Below are 14,678 nucleotides of genomic sequence, written 5' to 3' on the forward strand. Positions count from 1 at the left end.
TGAATTGTTGGTTCCATTTTTTTATTCTATTTTATTTTATTAATAAATGGACAGGGACAATTAATGCATGGTAATCGTAGGTATGTAAGCTCTTTTATCAATGCATTATCCGTGAGTATTTAGGGGTTTTTTGGGATAACCTAAATAAATGTATTTTTTATTTTTTTATGAAAAATATGTAAAAAAGTAGAAAGGTGATGTAATAAAAAAAAAATAAATTATTTTTGAATTGTTAAACTTGACTTTAATCCGTAATTTTAAAGCACTGGATGATTTTCTATTTTATTTTATTAATAAATGGACAAAAGGGGCAATTAATGCATGATAATCCTAGGTATGTAAGCTCTTTTATCGATGCATCATCAATGACTATGTAATCTGTAATTTTAAAGTACTATATGATTTTCAATAGTGTTACATATACTAATGGATATATCAATTATAAAGACTACTGTTATTAGTATTTTCTTTTCTTCTTTGGACCCCTTACTTCTTTTATTTTTTTTAATTTTAATTTTGTCCGAATATGAAGTTACATTTTTACCCTTACCCCTCTAACATTCTAACCCTAATTTCTCAAACCCTTTTTCACCACCATCTCCACCGATGACCACCACTACCATTGATGTCAACGACCTCTCTTTCCATCTCCAACAACCTTTCTACATCTGGAAGCAGTGAATTCGAGCCTCAAATTTGGAAATGAAACGTCCAATTCCAACTCCTAGAAAAAATAAAAAAATAAAAAATAAAAAAAACACAAACAAACAAACTATTCACAGTAGAAAATGGCGACAGACTTCGCTGACGCCATAGTCCTACGATGTTGTTCTCCAACTCCTATGTCTTCTGTGCCATCACTGCCGATGAAGAAAACGAGCAGGATCCATGGCTAGAGAGCGAGAGAGAGTTGCAGAGAGTGAAACGAAATCGAGAGGGAAAATTGCTGGGAGGGTGTTCGCAGTGGTGTCCAACTTCGATCTCGGTCCCTAACTATCTTCTTTCTCTTCATCGCCTTTTCTCAAAACCCTAACCCTAGCCCTAGGGTCTTTAGAAAAGGCAGCGGCGATCTAGGTGGCGAAGAGAAGAAGAAGATGAAAAGAAGATGAGGCAGTGGGGTAAACAAGAAGGAAAATGGAAGAAAAAAGAGAAAGGCAGCGGCAATGGTAGAACTACCGACAGTGAGGGCTCCGGTGAGCGAGCTGCCAGAGGTGGTGGTTACACTACAATATAGGGCTGAGCAAGGAATCCGTGAAATCCGTAATCCGATCCAGTCCAGTCCAATCCAGTAAGTTTGGATTGGTTTTTTGAATCCGTGGTTCGGTTCCGGATTGAAAAATTAAAAATCCGTAGTTCACGGATTGGTTCCGGATTGAATCCCACGGTTCCGGATTGGAACCGATCCGGACCGTATACAAATAGTCTATATTTTTATTATACACCCTCCTGCATAGTATCTTCTCTTATTTCATATAAAACTTAAATCCAAACCTAAACTTGCATAGTATCTTCTTTTATTACTTTTGTTTGCTAGTTTTTAGTGTTAATTTGTAATGGTCTAAATACTTATGGTGGAACTAGTTTCTTTATGGTTGTTTAAATTCTAAAACAGTTTGTCGCTATTATGAAAAGACATATTGCTATTATGAAACTAATATAGTGCTATATTTATATTTTTATGAAAATAAAGTGTTATATATATATTTTTGTTATTTAATTATATAAATCCGTGGTCCTAAACCGATCCAATCCGTATTTAAATGGATTGGTTCGGATTGGTTCCACGATTTAAACGGATTGGATTGGTTCCAATTTTTCAGGATCCGTAGATAACGGATTGGTTCTGGTTTTACTCCAATCCGGTCCAATCCGGACCATGCTCACCCCTACTACAATATATAAGAGTTTTAGAGACAAAATTTGGTTTCTAAAAGTGAAAATTTTGTTGCAAAATACATTTAAGGACCAATTTCTATCGTCATGAGGATGATTGCTAAAAGGTCGTCCCGAAAAGTTAAAAATAAAGGCTTTTAGCGACAAAAATTTAAAAATATCATTAATAAATAAACTTTTTTGGACAATAATTTGATCTTAAAATGGTTTATTTTTTAAAACAAAAAATTTGGTCCTAAAAAGATAATAATTCATCACTAATGTCTAATTTTCGTTACTAAAAATATAATAACGACACTTTTTACAACAAAAATGTTTGGTCCCTAAAAAATAATTTTGTCCCTAAATTTTGGTCTCTAAAACCTTAATTTTTTGTCGTGTTGGGATTAGGGGGTTAGGGTTTGGGTTTGGAAAATTAGGGTTGGAATGTTAGGGGTGAGGGTAAAAATGTAACTTCATTTTTGGACAAAATTGAAATTAAAAAAAATAAAAGAAATGGGGTTCCAAAGAAGAAAGAAAGGTGCTAATAGCAACACTCATTACCAATTATAAATATTCAAAATCATATCATCTATTAGTACACTAATTGATATACCAATTAATGCATACAGTACTATTCTATGATTTTATTTATATAGCGTGTGAAATCATGTAGAGACCCTAATTTTTTGTAATTACACTTGAAACCCTGAGCCTTAGGTTAGTAGCGTTTTAGCCCTAGTTCCGCAAAAGTCTGCGTAAGGGCCCAAGTAAAGAATAATTTCTCCGTGTGTTACCATAATTAAATCATAAAACACCACTTTACGATTAGAACTATCCTAAAACTTGGTTTTATTTATTTTACCTCATAATTTCTAAATGAATTCACACATTTTATTTTTATTTCTTTTTTTTTTGTTTTTATTGTTCTTTCATTTATTATTTATTTGAATAGAATACTATTGTGTATTTGAATATATACATAGTTTAAGTGTATATATCTATATATAATATGTTGGTGGAAGAGTTGGTTGGATAACAACAAACAAAAAATAAAAAAAATAAAAAAAACAAATATCTAGATATTTAGTTCCCTTAGCCATTAAGCTACCTTATACTCTATAAATTGAGAGTTTGTCCAAATCCACTCCCACGTTTTTCAATAGCCCAAGGAAGAGGGTGAGAGAGGGAGAGTTGGCTCAGGGGAAGTAGAGAAGTAAGAAGAAGAAAAAAAAAAAAAAAAAAAAGAGAAAAAGAAGGAATTCTTGAAGGTAAGAAGTAGTCATGGGACGAACCTTTTTGTGTACCTTTGTAAATAGTGTTTTGTGTGGTTGAAGCGTGTTTTGTTTTGGTGTATACACGCTGCACACTAACCTAGATAGTGTAACCTTTTGTAAGAAGAAGTTATATACGTATATATAAAATATCTAGTTGGTTATTCAAGGCTGAGCAAGGAATCCGTAAAATCCGTAATCCGATCCGGTCCAGTCCAATCCGATAGGTTTGGGTTGGTTTTTTGAATCCGTGGTTCGGTTCCGGATTGAAAATTTCAAAATCCGTAGACCACGGATCGGTTCCGGATTGGAACCGATCCGGACCATCTAGAAATAACCTATATTTTTATACTATATGCCTCCCCACACCATATAATTTCTTATATGATATAAAAACTAAAATGTGACCTAAACCTAATCCAGCGGCCTCACTCATTCTCATTCCATGCCTTTCACTCTCATCTCAGGTCTCTATATCGATGGTGTCTCTTTCTCTTCTCTTTCCCATCTCAGACTGAGTTCTCTCTCAGACTCTCACACTCTCATCCATCTCAGTTCAGATCGGTGTGCTACTGCTCGCCTCTCTCTCTCTCTCTCTCTCTCTCTCGGTGTTCTCATCTCTCATCTCTCTCTCACTCTCTCTCGGATCGGTGACTATTTTTGTTCATTTGTATGCTTGTGTGTTTTTATTAATTTGTTGCTTTGTGATATGGCTCATATCAGTGGTATTGTTGCTGCTCAGGTACATTTCTTGTTCTTGTTTTTATTTTATTTTTTTATTTTTATGAATCTGATTTGGTTTTGTTTTATTCAATTGTGTAGATCTGCATGTGGGATTTAAAAAATAAAAAATAAAAATAACTTTGAGCTTTTATGATGGTGCTCAGTGAGAGATTATTGGATCTGGATGTATTACTGAGTTTTTCATGTTCTTGATTTGCATTATTGGATCTGTATTAAAGTTGGGGCTTTAGAGTAGGTTAAATTGTGTAGTTTGGATCTGGGTTTTGTTGGTTCTTCTTTTTGTTCTTTTGTTACTTAGATATTGTTTGCTTGAATGAATTCTTAAGACTGTCATTTGGATCTTCTAAATTTCATTTCTTTAGTTCTCTGATTCCCTGTTGCTTTTGTTATATATTTTGCAGTTAAAGGTCAAGGTTTTGAAGTATTTTCAAATTTTAGAATATATAATTCTATTATATTTTGGAAGCTTCAACAGCAGAATGAAATGTAAGTTCTAAGCCACTTCTTTTCGAAAGATCTGTATGAAACAAGGTCAATTGGGTTCTTTATTTAGTTTATTATTATTATTTTTTCATATCCTTTTATAATAATGTTATACCTACTTTTATTCATTGTATAAATTCTATTTAAAATTTACTCTTTTTTTTAATTATATATTATTGCTAATTCTAAGACTTATTTAGTGTTTAATTGATAGGATTTGATTTTATACTCTCTTTACATTTAGAGATTAATGATACGAGTATTGATTACCTTTATTGCATCCCAGTTTGTGTATTTTTGTTAGAATGTAATTCAATTTGGATAATATCTGTTTCAACCCAATAAACTTGGCTCTTTGTTCAGAAATCTGGACTAATGAATAGATGGTTAGCATTGGCCAAGTTCATATGTTCTTGACTCATTGTTTCATGTGAACTTCTTGTTGTTTTTATTAATTTGTATGCTTGTGTGTTTTTATTAATTTGTATGCTTGTGTGTTTTTATTCTAGGCTTTTGTCCATTGCAGAAGAGACTTTAACAAAGTTTCTTTCAAAGGCCACTGGAACCGCTGTAGAGTGGGTCCAAATGCCTGGAATGAAGGTATGGTTGTAACTTTGGAATAATATACGATCTTTTATTTGAAATACCTGCATTATTATTTTATTTTGTATTTCAAACAAATTAATCAGTATTGGTGAAATTGAGAGGTAAAAATAATTAAATTGATCTTTTCATGTCAAGTAAAGTACAAAACACAGTGATAACATTTGAGACACCTATAGCTGTTGGAAATGTTATCACTGTGTTGGAAATAATAACATTCGATAGCTATAGCTATTGGAATGAAAATGTAATGTCTATATTTTTTTTTGTTATTTAATTATTTAAATCTGTGGTCCTAAACCGATCCAATCCGTGTTTCAACGGATTGGTTCGGATTGGTTCCACAATTTAAACGGATTGGATTGGTTCCAATTTTTCAAAAATCGTAGATAGCGGATTGGTCCTGGTTTTCTCCCAATCCGGACCAATCCGGTCCATGCTCACCCCTAGTTATTCTAGTGTATTGTATGTTATTTTATTTTTATTTTGCTTGGCTTAATTACATCATCCATTTAGAAAGAAAAAATTAATTACACCTCAGACCACATTAAATTAGCCTATTTATTGAACACCTCTTCGCCTTCACAACAACCCTAAGCTTATATTACCCACAAACTTGGCAGATGGTGGACAATGTGGAAGCAAACGATCAAGTCAGACGCCGACGAGGACGTCCAGCTCGCAATCAAGGCGTTAATCGCGGTAGACCTATACCTGTTGAGGAGTTACCAAGACTAGTCGGAAACCAGATTCTTGAAGAGTTAGGAAAGCTTAGAAGAACGCAACCAAATGAGTGGATATATTTGTTGTCTGAATTTAGAAAGCAAAGACCGCCGGTGTTCACAGGTGAGCTTGACCCGAGAGTCGCTGAGAGCTGGATTCGTCAAATAGAAAAAATGTTGGAAACCATGGGTATTACTGTTCATACAGACAAGATCGCTCTGGCAAGTTATCAACTAGAAGGAGAAGCGGATCATTGGTGGTCCTTGATGAAAAACTCTCGGGACACGACAAGCATGACTTGGGCTCAGTTCAAAGAATTGTTTCTAAGAAAATATTTCCCAAACACAGTTAGACAAGAGCGAATTTGGCAATTTCAAACTTTGAAATAGGGTGAGATGTCAGTGACTCAGTATGTGGCCAAGTTTGAAGAGCTGGCTCGATACGCAGCCCTATACGTCGCAGATGAGGGAGAGAAAGCACGAAAATTCGAGTGGGGTTTAGACCTTATTATCAGAGGTAAAGTGTTACCCTTGCGCCTCTCTACATTTGCTGATGTGGTGGATACGGCATTGGATGCAGAAAGACAGTAGGCAGACTCACAAAGGATTTGGATGATGAAAACGAAGAAATGGGGTCAGTCCTTTGTAGGACCAAGAAGAAATGACCGAAGGAATATGGTACGGACACCATACACCAGACCGTCGCAACAACCGCAACAGTAAAGCCAGAAAGGGAGTTTACAAACCAAGCATATTACACAAATCCAATGCTTTCATTGTCATCAGATAGGGCACAAGAAGTCGGAATGTCCCCAGCTTTCTGGGATGGGAAATCAAGCAGGGGGTTCAGGCGCAAATGCTCAAGCTATTGGCGAGCAAAGGCCATGGACGAACAAGTCAGGAGGAAACCGAAAGGTTGGACCGACCAGTAATCAAAAAGCCACAGGTAGAGTTTTTACTCTCCAAGAGGAAGATAATGAAGATCCATCAGTAATTAGAGGTAACATTGTACTTTATAATTCTTGGGTTCACGTTCTATTCGATTCTGGCGCATCACATTCTTTTATATCAATATCATGTGTTAAATCATTAGGTCTTAAATGTGAACCTTTAGAAACTACTTTACGTGTTACATCACCCTTGGGAGGAAGTACTAGGATAGGATTAATCTGTCGAGGGTGTGAATTAGAAGTGTCAGGGTTACATTTGAGTTGTGACCTTCGGGTCATGAACATGTCCGATTTTGGCATAATCTTGGGAATGCATTGGTTATCCGCCCATCAGGTAGTGATTGATTGCTACCACAAGAGGGTGACGGTTTGCACACCTAGTGGAACGTGTTTCCAATTTAAGGGAGAAAGAGAGGATTCCCTGAGCATGACAAATCGTAAAATACAGTGGCATCGACAATTTACTGGATGGTTAGCAAGTTTGATCATTAATGAAGAAACCCAATCGGAATCAAATCTTCCGCGTGTAGTTTGTGAATACGTTGACGTTTTTCCTGAGGAATTGCCAGGATTACCGCCACATTGTGAAGTAGATTTTAGTATTGAGTTACAAGCGGGTACTGCACCAATATCCCTGACGCCCCACCGTATGGCTCTTGCTGAACTTCAGGAATTAAAGACGCAACTGCAAGACTTACTGGAAAAGGGATTTATCCGACCAAGTTCCTCACCGTGGGGCACACCAGTTCTATTTACAAAGAAAAATGACGGAACACTAAGACTGTGCATAGATTATCGGCAACTCAACCGGGTGACGGTCAAGAACCGATATCCACTTCCACGGACTGATGACCTTTTTGACCAGCTTCAAGGTTCAATGTGTTGTTCAAAGATGGATCTTAGGTCTGGCTATCATCAATTGCGGGTCGCTAATGATGACATACCAAAGACTGCTTTCTGAACACGATATGGCCACTACGAATTTGTGGTAATACCCTTTGGATTAACTAATGCACCAGTCGTGTTTATGAGCTTGATGAATAAGATTTTTACTCCATACTTGGACCAGTTCGTGGTGGTGTTTATCGATGATATTCTAGTCTATTCACCGTCAGAAGAAGAACACGAGCAACACTTGAGAGTAGTTCTCTAGGTTTTAAGAGACAACCACGCAAAAGCAAGTAAATGTGAGTTCTAGTTGAAGGAAGTCACATTTTTAGGACACGTCGTATCGGAGCATGGAATCGTTGTAGATCCAGCCAAGGTAGAAGCAGTATTAGATTGGAAGCAGCCAACCTCAGTATTCGAAGTTCGTAGTTTCTTAGGGTTGGCCGGCTATTACCGACGGTTTATTTAAGACTTTTCTAAACTAGCTAAGCCGATGACTCGTCTAACACAAAAAGGGGTAAAATACGATTGGAACGAAATATGTGAACAATCCTTTCAAGAACTCAAGAGGAGATTGACTAGTGCCCCAATACTCATCATTCCGGAGCGAGACATAGGATATACGGTATATTGCGACGCGTCCAAGGATGGGCTAGGCTGTGTGCTAATGCAAAAAGGGAAGGTGGTGGCTTACGGCTCCAGGCAACTGAAACTGCATGAAAAGAATTATCCGACACACGATCTAGAGTTGGCAGCAATGGTTTTTGCGTTAAAGCAGTGGCGTCATTATTTGTATGGTGAACAATTTGAGATTTTCACGAACCATAAGAGCTTGAAGTATTTGTTCACGCAGAAGAACTTGAACATGAGACAAAGACGGTGGCTAGAATACCTCGAAGATTACCATTTTACTCTATCCTGTCATCCTGGCAAAGCTAACGTGGTGGCAGGTGCCCTGAGTCGCAAGAACCGGGGAATTATTGCTAGCTTGGCACTCAAGGAATGGAACATGGTCAGAACACTTAATGAGTTTGGAGTACAAATGAAAGCTCAGGACGAGAAGGTACACCTTGGCATTCAAATCGCTACACCCAAATTACTAAACGAGGTAATGGAGTCACAGAAGTATGATCAAGAGGTGGCGTTCATAAAAGCGCGAATAGCATCCGGCGATCCTATACTTGATTGGACGATTCATTCAGATGGAAGTTTGAGACATCAGGGTAGAGTGTTTGTACCACAAGATGAGTCGCTTAGAGAAAAAGTTCTGAAGGAGTTCCACCATTCGGTGTTCGCAGTGCACCCAGGAGGGACGAAAATGTACCAAGACTTAAAACACCAATATTGGTGGAGCGGAATAAAGAAAAATGTGGCTCAATTCGTAGCCAGATGCCTTATGTGTCAGCAAAAGCAGAACACCAGCGACCTGGAGGGATGCTTCAGCCCTCGCCGATATCAGAATGGAAATGGGAGCATGTAACAATGGACTTCGTCACTGGACTACCCAGGTCACCTAGAGGACATGATGCTATATGGGTTATAGTTGATCGTTTGACAAAAACTGTGCATTTTTTGCTATATAAAATCTTCGACACTTTGACATCGCTGAGTCATCTCTACATTAAAGAAATTGTCCGATTACACGGAATTCTTGTATCAATTGTGTCCGACCGAGACCCACGTTTCAACTCCCGATTCTGGGGAAGCTTACAGGAAATGTTAGGGACCGAATTATGTTTCAGTACTGCATTTCATCCTCAAACTGACGGAAAGTCGGAACGTACCATTCAGACTTTTGAGGACATGTGTGAAAGCTTGTGTGATGGATTTTAAAGGGAGTTGGGAGCGACACCTACCGCTGGTGGAGTTCACATACAACAACAGTTTCCAAGCTAGCATTGGCATGGCTCCATTTGAAGCACTGTACGGTCGGCCTTGCAGATCACTAGTTTGTTGGACTGAAGTTGGAGAAGTGAGTCTATTGGGCCCAGAGATTGTGCAAGAAACTACAGAAAAGGTGAAACTTATTCGACAAAGATTAGTAGCAGCTCAAGATCGTCAAAAGAGTTATGCAGATAAAAGGAGAAGACCACTAACCTTGGCTGTCGGTGATTATGTTGTCCTGAAAATTCAGCCCCGCCGAGGGATCATTCGTTTTGGAAAGAAAGGAAAATTATCACCTCGATATATTGGACCCTTTGAGATACTTCAAAAAATCGGAGAGGTTGCGTACAAGTTGGCTTTACCCCCACAGTTGGCTAGAGTACATGATGTTTTCCATGCATCTATGCTGCAGAAGTATATAATGCACCCTTGTCACATCATCAACTGGGAAGAAATCCACCTCAATGAAGACGCTACCTTTGAGGAGGGACCAGTAGCAATTATGGATAGACAAGAAAAGAACTTGCGAGGGAAGACAATTCACCTTCTTAAGATACTCTAGCGTCACCATGGTATTGAAAAGTTCACCTGGGAACGTAAAGACGCGATGCGGGCAAATTATCCACAACTATTTGAGACGTGAGGTATGATCTAATTTCGAGGACGAAATTTATTCAAGGGGGATAGGTTGTAGAAACCCTAATTTTTTGTAATTACACTTGAAACCCTAAGCCTTAGGTTAGTAGCATTTTAGCTCTAATTCCGTAAAAGTCTGCGTAAGGGCCCAAGTAAAGAATAATTTCTCCGTGTGTTACCATAATTAAATCATAAAACACCACTTTATGATTAGAACTATCCTAAAACTTGGTTTTATTTATTTTACCTCATAATTTCTAAATTAATTCACACATTTTATTTTTATTTCTATTTTTTTTGTTTTTATTGTTCTTTCATTTATTATTTATTTGAATAGAATACAATTGTGTATTTGAATATATACATAGTTTAAGTGTATATATCTATATATAATATGTTGGTGGAAGAGTTGGTTGGGTAACAACAAACAAAAAATAAATAAATAAAAAAAAACAAATATCTAGATATTTAGTTCCCTTAGCCATTAAGCTACCTTATACTCTATAAATTGAGAGTTTGTCCAAATCCACTCCCACGTTTTTCAACAGCCCAAGGAAGAGGGTGAGAGAGGGAGAGTTGGCTCAAGGGAAGTGGAGAAGTAAGAAGAAGAAAAAAAAGAAGAGAAAAAGAAGGAATTCTTGAAGGTAAGAACATATCTCTCCCTTAATTTCTCCAATCCTTTCATCAACTCATTCTATTTTCTAGTATGTCTCTTGTGTTACAAATTAATGGTAAATAGGGTTTTTGGTGTGTGTGAAAGTATGGGTATGATATAGTGTCATTGTCTTGCAAATTTGTGAAATTAGGCACTGCTGCAACTTCTCTAATTTAAAATAAATATCAAATCTATCTAATTTTCAAATCTGAATTTATTGTAGGATATTTTATGTGTTTAGAGCTTGTGACAATTTTATTAGCTCCTAATTGTGTGTTTTTAGGGCTTGGATAATTTTTTGAAAAATCTGGTCCTGAGTCTCTGAAAAACAGTCCACTTTAAGCAATTTTACAAAATTCTAGAAAAATCATCTCATGTTGATTCTTCTGTAAAAATTTAGAACTCTGAGTCCTCTTTCCAACAGATTTTATTTGAGTGAAAACCGTTAGGTAGATTGAGAGAAAAGCTAGTTTTCCCAAAGGTGACAAATCTGGACAGGTTTTCGAATATAGTTTGTAGATGAACTTTCGGAGGGGCTGTGCAACTTCTGAAAGTTGGAACTGAAACTAGACAGATTGAATACTATTTCTGTGCAATTTCAGCCCCTAATTTGACCTAGAAGTATTTTTACCAAAACGTTCTTATTAGCCCTGCAAAATCGAACAGTGCTGGAAATTGTGTTCTATTATGTTGTTTGTCTTTAAATGTTTCAAAGCATTTCTAATATTGTTTTCTTGCCTTACTATACTTATGTATGATGATCATGGACTATATTTCCTCTCGTATTTCTTTCTCATACTCTTTTATATGACCTAATTACCGAATGTGACTAACTTACTTAGCAAAAGATATATGATTGAATTACCGAATGTGACTAACTTACTTAGCAAAAGATCTAATAGACGGGAAATGATAAGGGGTTGGCAATGGGTGACGTTCATCTTAGTGTTTTAGAACAATTTTATATATATGCATGACATGAATTATGATGGGATTAATACCAAATGAGGTAAGTCTTGCGTAAGCAGTTTAAGCGAGCCCCTAGGTTGACCCGGATGTATTCAGACTCTATGTGGTGGTTTTAGGGTGTAAGCGAGTCCTTTGGTATGGTATGTGCAGGGTGTAAGCAAGCCCTAGGCACGATTTGGTATGGTAGGTGCAGGGTGTAAGTGAGCCCGAGGCACGATTTGGGTGTAAGCGATCCCATTTGCTGGCCGTCCCTTTTGAGGTCCATCAATGCCACTGACAGGTAAATAATCGGAAGGTGGGCATAGGTGGTAAGGTCTGCAAAGCAGCAAAAGGGGGAGTTCTGAATAGTCCGGTGTTCAATCCTTGTGGCTGGGTAGAAGGATCTCTTTGGGGGGGTTCTAGATGCCTAGTCTAACTACTAATTCATAAAACCTTATTATAAGTATGTTATGTTACCTGAATTGTTTTGTGTATGGTTGCTTGATTGATAGAAGATATGGGGGGGGGTGTGTTTTTACTGGGTATTCCACGCTCATGGCGTGTCATGCCAGGTGAAGAAGCAGCTTACGACGGGGAAGGTTATCCCGAAGACAATCATGATGAAGTTTTAGAGTCGTGGTTCACTTGAAAATTTGGACTAGTAGTTTGTTTTTGTGTTCTCTCTTCTTTTACCTTTTGGTTTGACAATGTTTGTAAATCTCTAGTGGAACTCAAATCAGTTATCTATGTTATAACTCTGTTTGTATGTGTATATTAAAATACTATGGTTATCTCTCTTGTTTGAGTTGTACTTTTTATATACATATATATATTTTTTTGTTTCAAATTTTGGGGCGTGACAAATCAATTACTTAATAAAAAAAATTATGAGTAGATTATATTAATTTTACCACTAGGGTGGTAGCCTGGTGGATTACGCATCCCCCTTCCACCCAGTTGGGTAGGGGTCAATTCTCGGAAGTGTCAATTTACTTCAATTCTATCGCATTGTATTCCAATAGGCACTTTGCCTCCTATGTGCACAGATGAGTGAGGTCCATTTGTGTGCTCTAATGGTGAACCCTTTCTTTCGGGTTGAGTTAAATGTAATCTGCAACTGGTTACTCCGGAATCAAGGCTTACGGATGCTATGATATTCTTACAAAAAGTTCTGTTTTTTATTCAAAAAAAATTTTAAAAAAAAAAGAGATTATGGCTCCGTTTGGCAAGAGCTAAACGGGGCTTTTTTGGTTATTTTAGCCACAAAAGACAAAATAGGCTATTTTAGCCACAAAAAACAAAACATCACATCCAATCCATAATCATTACATTATTCTCTCACCAAAAAAGCCAAAAAGCCAGAAAACCCTTTCCAAACCAAACTTTTTAGCCCAGGCTAAAATAGCCAAAAAAACCAAAAAGCCAAAAAGCCAACCCACTTCCCAAACGGAGGCTATATTGATTCACACAATTAAGAAAACACAAAGTGATCAATTTAATACATCGTGTTATAAATTTCTATTAATCTAAAATATCATATAAATAGTATTATTAAGAGAATATGTAACAGTTTTTCATTAAGAATTGTGTACATAGTCAAAATTGATCGTGTCACAAGTTATGTCCCACTACACATCTGCCGATTGGTCAATCCTCTTTCCAATCTCTTGCTGGTTAATTTGGAAAAATCGAAATTCTTGGTGTCTTTCCACCCCCAACCCTTGCTCTCTCAACCCCTCATTGGACATTACCACTGCCATCGAATGGCAACATTTCTCTCCAACCAAGTAACCACACTCCTCTCCACCATCTGTTATCTCTTGGCTACCCTCCAAACTTGGCCTGTTCAAACTCAATACCGATGGTGCCTCAAAAAACAACCCTGGGCTTGCCGCCGCTGGCAGTATCATTAGGGACTGGATGGGTAAATAGATTTTTGGTTTCTACCACAACATTAGCCACTCGTCTGGTATCGAAACTGAACTATGGGCCATGCGAGATGGACTAAAACTTGCTTTTGACTTGAATCTCACAGTAATAGAAGTGGAAACAGATGCAACCATCATGAAAAATCTCATTCTTGGTAGCTCCAACCATTGTCATCAACTTAGTAATCTCATTCATGATTGCAGGTACCTTCTGGACCAACTAGGAATCTCGACTATTAGCCACACCTATCGCAAGGGAAACAAATGCGCGGACTTGCTTGCCAACGAAGGACTTAATCCTGAGGGTCTACTTGTTTTCTCTTCTATTCCTAACTGTATTTCCTTTCAAGTATTTGAAGACGCTAGGGGTACTTTTTATCCTAGAAATGTAACTGCTTAACTCTTTATTAATCTAATTTCGATCTTCATTACCAAAAAAAATATATATTTTTTAAGGATAATACTTTCGATTGTTTCTTCATTTTTTAAAAAATACTAGATTAATTACCTTTACAATGATGTACTTTCATTAAAAATTCATTGATATTCATTTACATTTACTTTTAATTGTAATGGTTAGTTTTTTATCATTTAACTCTTGTTACAATGCGCTCATTTGGCATGTTGGGTTGGGAGTTAAAAAATTAAAATAATCACAAAAAAATAAAATAAGTTAAAAATTAATAAGATAAAATATCACATCTAAATTATAATCATTTTATTTTTTTCTTACAAAAGTTAAAAAAGTTAAAAAATTTAACTCAAACGAGACTTTTTAGCTCAGGATAAAATAACTAAAAAATCAAAAAATTAACCCACTTTATGGACGAAGCTAATATCGCCATTTCATTAGCATGATATTAATGAAATTGATAAAAAATGACATAAGTTTACGTGATATTTTTTTAACAGCATAATTAAAAGTAAAGAAATCAAAATAAAATTTTAGTGAAAGTGAAAGAAAGTGTAGGGACATATGTGCCTTAAAAAATACAACAATGCTACAGGGCCCGAATTCCTCCGCCCCGAATGCCCCTAAACCACGAAACGACGTCGTTTCGTGGTTTTAATTTTTTTTTTTTTTTTTTTCC

The 14,678-nt window shown here is 36.7% G+C and overlaps 1 long non-coding RNA gene across 2 annotated transcripts; it reads left to right on the forward strand.

Annotated features, from left to right (window-relative positions):
* The first annotated feature begins 3,596 nt into the window (after positions 1–3,596).
* LOC145806732 (uncharacterized) lies at positions 3,597–5,095 on the forward strand. Of its 2 annotated transcripts, XR_014350204.1 has the most exons (3): positions 3,597–3,888; positions 4,292–4,376; positions 4,883–5,095. It is a non-coding gene; the product is annotated as an uncharacterized LOC145806732 (long non-coding RNA). The 2 variants fall into 2 exon arrangements; XR_014350203.1 differs by having other exon boundaries at positions 3,597–4,376.
* The last annotated feature ends 9,583 nt before the right edge of the window (positions 5,096–14,678 follow it).

Source organism: Camellia sinensis, chromosome 14 (assembly GCF_055761805.1).
Source record: "Camellia sinensis isolate YWXY chromosome 14, ASM5576180v1, whole genome shotgun sequence".
NCBI lineage: Eukaryota > Viridiplantae > Streptophyta > Magnoliopsida > Ericales > Theaceae > Camellia > Camellia sinensis.